The 6,520-nt window shown below is 46.1% G+C and overlaps 1 pseudogene; it reads left to right on the forward strand.

Annotated features, from left to right (window-relative positions):
- The first annotated feature begins 5,033 nt into the window (after positions 1–5,033).
- Positions 5,034–6,111, forward strand: LOC134757202 (testis-specific protein LINC02914-like; annotated as a pseudogene).
- Positions 6,112–6,520: the final 409 nt, after the last annotated feature.

Below are 6,520 nucleotides of genomic sequence, written 5' to 3' on the forward strand. Positions count from 1 at the left end.
GAGACAGGGTTTCACCGTGTTAGCTAGGATGGTCTCGATCTCCTGGCCTCATGATCCGCCCTCCTTGGCCTCCCAAAGTGCTGGGATTACAGGCGTGAGCCACCGCGCCCGTGCCAAAAATGTATTTTTATATATGGAATTTATCACTGCCTTCCCTAACTTCCTGTTATTATTTCAAGACTTCTTTTCCTCCAGAGCCTTCTTTCCTCCTGCCATGGTTGCTTTCTCTCCTTTCTTTCAGGATATTAAAAAATGTTTCACGTGTCTTTTCAGATTCTCTAAGTTCCCTTCTTTTCACCAGTTATATAGTCCTCTGTGCTGTGTTTTTGTTTGTTTCACTTGGGCTCTGTCTTCCTCCAGTTTTGTGTGATTCTTAGTTGTGAGGTCATCACCACCCTGGGTGATTTCCTTTCTTTGAATTCCAGGAACCCCCAAGATGCATTATCACGGCTGTAAACACAGGTTCTCCACGTGTCTAAGTTCAGCCCCAAACCCACATGAAGAACTTATTTCCAGACAGCTCCTACTCTTATGGTGGCTCCAGACCCTGCCCCATGCAGAAGGCACTTCTCAAGTTCCAGCACCAGGGCTTCAGCCACAGCACTCGGTAGGCAGACACAGAGCAGTTACAGACTCTAGAAATGAGTGGGGGGTAGATTTTCAGTCCCCACTGCAGGTTTGCAGTCCTTTGCCACACCTAGATTGCCAGATGTGGTCCCCTGCCCCTCCTAGGACTTGAAACCCTTGACACAGCCTTGTGCATGGCTCTCAGCTCTTTTCCCGGCACCCTCTTGGGCCCTAGTGATTCAGCCCCTAGTAACCATCCCAAGAACCCTCCTTTTCAGGAAATATTTCCATTTCTGGTATCTGTAGATTGCCCATTCTTGTTTCAGGGCCCTGCTCTGTAGTTAGTATGGCTTACTAATATTATTCCTATCTTCCTTATGTGTTCAGAGAAGTGGGGAAAAGTTGTAGTATTTATTTGGTGCACCATTCTAAACTAAAATTCTCACTGCTTTATGAATACAATGGAGTAATCATATCCATCTCTCAAGATGGCTTTAAGAACCATATGAGATAAATGCTTTGGAATCCATAAAGTGTCTAAAATATAACAAATATTCATTATTCCGTTTTACATTGCAGCAAAACCCCACAGATACAGTGCTAATGACAGAAATTAAGATTAAGTGGGGGCAACACAGATTTCTGTGAATGCCAGTGCTGTCAGATGCTTCGTCATAGTACTTTCTAGAGTAAAAGAACTTCGGGAAAAGTAAAAGCAGCAAATGGTAACACCCTCATGGAGATCTCAGATACATACCCATGCATTACAGGATGCAAGAGGCCCTGCTATAAAGGCACTAACCTTACTTTGTTTAGTCATATTTCCAAAACACATTGATCATGAAAGCCTCTTTAACGTAGTGACTAATGATGTGCAAGAATGAGCAAATCAGGGACTTATTAAAGAGTCTTGATTTTCTGAAAGACTGAATTACAGAAGAGCTCTAAATGGGGCTTTACTGAGGCACAATACAAGCGATAGACCTCACTCAAAGGCAGTCTCAAAATATCATATGAAGTGGTATATTGAAATAATTGCAATCCAAAATATTAGGTTGGTGCAAAAGTAATTGTGGTTTTCACCATTAAAAGAATGGCAAAATGACGATTACTTTTGCACCAACCTAGTACCTCACTTTATTTAATAATGCATCATAAGTAAGAACTTGTTTTACACTTAGGAATGACTTGAAGAATCAGTAAGTTGAAAGCCTACTATGGGAATTCTTATTGAGACTAGGGCCCTAAGATGAGCTACGTAGAATGAGCTAGTATGATAGATATGAGTATGAATAGTAATTCCAACTTCACTTAGCCTCAGTGTTATCTTCTATAAAATGAGAATGATTTTATTCTCACATACCAACCACTATGGCAGGTCACAAACATTTGGTCACTGAATAAATAAATGCACATTTCCTTTTGCTGTGGCCACAGCACCCACCCCAGTGTAAAGAGTCTATTGAATGAGGCTGGGGGGCCATGGGTCATGGGAGCCTGTAATCCCAGCACTTTGAGAGTCCGAGGCAGGAGGATCCCTTGAGCTCAGGAGTTGGAGACCAGCCTGGACAACCGAGCAAAATTCCTTCTCTACAAGAAATACAAAAATTAGCCAGACATGGTGGTGCACTCCTATAATCCCAGCTACTTGGGAGGCTGAGGTGGGAGGACTGCTTGAGCCCAAGAGGTGGAGGTTGCAACCAGCCAAGATTGTGCCACTGTACTCCAGCCTGGATGACAGAACCAGACCCTGTATCAAATAATAATAATAATAATTTTATTTTAAAAGAGTCAGCTGGGCTTGGTGGCTCATGCCTGTAATCCTAGCACTTTGGGAGGCCCAGGCAGGTGGATCACTTGAGGCCAGGAGTTCGAGACCAGACTTGCTAACATAGTGAAACCCTATCTCTACTAAAAATGCCAAAAAAATAGCTGGGTGTGGTGGTGCATAACTGTAATCCCAGCTACTTGGGAAGCTGAGACACAAGAATCACTTAAACCCAGGAGGCAGAGTTTGCCATGAGCTGAGATTGCACCACTGCACTCCAGCCTAGGTGACAGAGCAAGACTCTGCTTCAAAAAAAAAAAAAAGAAAGAAAGAAAGAAAAGAAAAAAAGATTCTATTGAATGAGAACTGTAGGCATCATCCTGCAAAGTTATAACTATTAGTAGTAAAAGAAATACTGTTTCTAAACCCATATTATGCCTTAAATCATACTAACAATTCTAGCTGATCTACCACAGATTTTTACAGCTAGAAGTAATCTAATGGGTCACTTAATTAAAGCCCCTAAATTTTGGATAAAGAGCCTGAGGTTCAGAGACAACCTACGACTTGTTACAGGCGGTGGCAGGTGACAATGAGAACCTCATCTTGCTGGCTCCCCACCTAATGATTTTGCAGGACTCCACGATGCCTCTCTTTGGGTGAAACAAAAGTTTATTCGAGTTCAGGCAAGAAATCTAGGGTTTGAAAAAGGCAAGAGTGGCCAGGCACGGTGGCTCACGCCTGTAATCCCAGCACTTTGGGAGGCCGAGGAGGGCGGATCACGAGGTCAGGAGATCGAGACCATCCTGGCTAACATGGTGAAACCCCGTCTCTACTAAAAATACAAAAAACTAGCCAGGCGTGGTGGCAGGCGCCTATAGTCCCAGCTACTCTGGAGGCTGAGGCAGGAGAATGGTGTGAACCCAGGAGGCGGAGCTTGCAGTGAGCCGAGATCGCACCACTGTACTCCAGCCTGGGCGATAGAGCAAGACTCCATCCCCCCGCCAAAAAAAAAGCAAGAGTTTCAACATTTTTTATTTCCTTGAGTTGATCTTAAAACACAAAAGAGGAGCATGAATCATATTCTACCTTTATTTACAACATCTTGTGTCTTCCAATTTCTACAAATAATTGAGAGTTCTGCAGCATTGAGAATGGTCAGCAAAAAGGGCAAATTTTTGCTCCATATCAAATGCTGTTGCCCCTTAACTAGGTGCCTGTCTGGAAGGCTGGCCCAGGAGTTCCCCACGCTGGTCCCAAGGAGGGGCACAAGCTCAGGGTTTGTTTCTGCCACCTGGAAGGCAATCGTCAGAGCCTGCCATGTGTGCATGTGGATGCCTCTGTGTATTTTTAGAACGTTTTTAAAAGGGAGGCAGCCAAAATATTTTTACTACACAGCAGGCACTGTTTCATGTTGGAGCGTTGGAAAGAAAAGCAAGAGAAAGAAAAGACAGGGAGGAGAAGATTTAAGACCAGCGCACAGATTGAAATGGTTAATGCCTTCTAGGGCTGCAGAACAAGCACTTTGAGTGCTGAAGACTTCTCCCGTCTCCATGTCCCTAACTGTCCCCATGCTGATTCCAGGATCCACACATCAGAGGCATCTGCCACTGAGCTGGGTGTGAAATCTGAAGACCAGGTAGGGCTCAAATGCAAGACGATACTGGGAAGAGCATTTCAACCAAGGCAGGGGGAGAGCAAAGCCATGCGGCATGTGGGTTGGAATGTCATGTGGAAAGTCACAAGGGATGAGGTTTGGAAAGCAAACCGGGTCTCAGCTGGGGACAGACTCTCAAGCAGGCTCTGGGGTGTGGACACTGCCCATGGACAAAACAGTTATGATGAAATTTCATATTTTGAATAGCTCTGTGTATCTCAGAGTGCATTTTCATACCTCAAAGTCATTAGGTCCCCAAATAACCTCCTGGGTTTGCCCTGTTAACTCTATTGCACAGAGGGAGAGACTGAAGTTCAAGAGGGTCATACAGCTAATAAGTATCAGAGTTGGGAATTGAATCCAGATCTTCTTAGACTACCTTCAGTGTGCCTTTTTTGCACACAGGGTGGCTTAAAGATTTTTAAGCAGGGTAGAGACAGGATGTGAGAACTTGGGTGGAATCAGGGTGAGACCTTGAGGCTGGGCGAGAAGGTCAATATGAAGAAACATCTAGAGCAGGCATCTGCAAACAGTATCTGTAAAGGGCTTTGCAGTTGGTCATTGTTGCATATTCTTCCTTATTTTTGTCATGAGGTTGGTTTTTAACAACTCTTTAGAAATGTAGAAACATTCTTAGCTCAAGGGCTATGAAAACAGACTAAGGGCTGGATTTGACCACAGGCTGTCATGTGCGGACCCCTGCTCTAGAGCCTGGATGTAGGCAGCCATTCAGAAGGCTGTCAAATTACCCCACGTGAGGAGCAGGGAGGGCCCAGGCTGAGATGGAGAAGAAAGATCGAGAGCCCATTCTGCAAGGAGCCTGCACGAGTTAGGGGCTGGTGGGGAGGTGCAGCAGGTGAGGGGCCCCTGGAGGAGCCGGTCCCTCCACAGTGCCTGCAACAGGCTGGGGGCCCAGCCCAACACTAGCTCCTCACAGAGCACCCCCTCCATGTCTTTCTTAACCAGGGTGTAGAGGCAAACACTGAAGGCCCATGACCAGCCGTGGGAGCCACGGGAATCAATTGCTTCCAGTACGACTGGATGCATCAGAAAGAGCCTGGGGCAAGGCTGGAGGCCACGAGAGGAGCTGCCAGGCCACATAAGCAGGGAACAAAGCCGATGATCACACGCCCATCAGTGGGCCACCTTGGTGAAGGGAAACGCCCAAGTTCTCAGCACCTGCAGAGCCTAAGACATAACAAGCAGCATGCCCGACACTCACCAAGGCCAGGTGCTGTGGTATTTCCCATACATTGCCTTGCTTATTAAAATTTCACTATATTCCCACATGGGCCTAACTATGGCTTAGAAAGGCAACCACTGTGGTAGAGAGTGACAGAGACTTGCCAACTCTGCTGTCCCACAGCCTTTTCCCAGGAGTGGAGCCTCAGACAACAGGCTTACTCCACCCAGCCTCCTTTTCTGCCCCTGTAAAATCAAGACCATCATTGCAAAGTGAGGGAAAGGGGAAGAGTCAGCCAAACACTCCAACCAGCACCTGGCACCAGGTACATGATTGACGTTTGCAAGGATGTCATTGGGGTTCTTGTCCCGTATCACACAGCTAGCAAGGAGTAGAGCCACGACCTGAATCCTGATAAATCATTAATTGATCATAGGAAAAAAATGAACAATTCTAGGTTTCTAGATTTCCTCTATGGAAAATGAAGCTATGAGTCCTTTTGATCTTCATGAGAGGATAAAATGAGATAAGCATTTGATAGAGCAATTTACCATAGCAAGGAGTGCTTCTGCCTGGTTCAAAGATGACTGTAGCATGTACCTGGGGGCAGAAGTGAGGTCACTGTCAGAGAGGAGCTGGCCCCTACAGATGCTAGAGGCAATCTGCACTTGGCAGAGAGGGAGGCGGGGAGGGCGGTGAATATCCACAAGAGGCTTCCCTGTGTCCAGCACCATTGCACGTTTCAATCCCCCTCCACATAAGTGGAATACCTGTTTCTGTACAGAAGAGAAATCAGAATGCCAGAGAAATGAAGAAACTTCTCCAGGGTCATGTAATCACCAAATAATGTCTGCTTCAACCATCTCTGCATTTTGTGCTACACCAAGATTTAAGCAGCTGTTCAAAGGAACAGCAGAACAGATGTCACAGATGTAACTATTCTTGAAAGGAAGTCAGATTTCATAGATGGAAGGACTGCCCTTTTCCATTTGCCTCCTCCAGACCCATAACTTTGGATGGGGGGTTTTATTGTCCGTGAGGCTTATGCATGTGTCAGAAGAATGTCCAAGCAGAGGAATCTAAGTGGCAGACCCCCCAGGATAGGAAAGAAGAAGGACGCTCGTGCTGACACTTCCAGAACACTCTTCACGTTTTGTGACATATGTGCTTGTCGAGTGATCTTAAGACAGCTGGATGTCCGAACCATGCAGTAATAGCAGAGAACCTGAGGAGGGAGAAGCTTCCCAGGACGTTCTGAGGGCTTGTGCCGGGTGCAGGCTTTCCTTCCCGCAGCATCCCTGAGTCCAGAGAAGAAATCATCCCCTGTCCTGTGGGCCAAGCACTT

This window comes from Gorilla gorilla, chromosome 15 (assembly GCF_029281585.2).
Source record: "Gorilla gorilla gorilla isolate KB3781 chromosome 15, NHGRI_mGorGor1-v2.1_pri, whole genome shotgun sequence".
Lineage (NCBI taxonomy): Eukaryota > Metazoa > Chordata > Mammalia > Primates > Hominidae > Gorilla > Gorilla gorilla.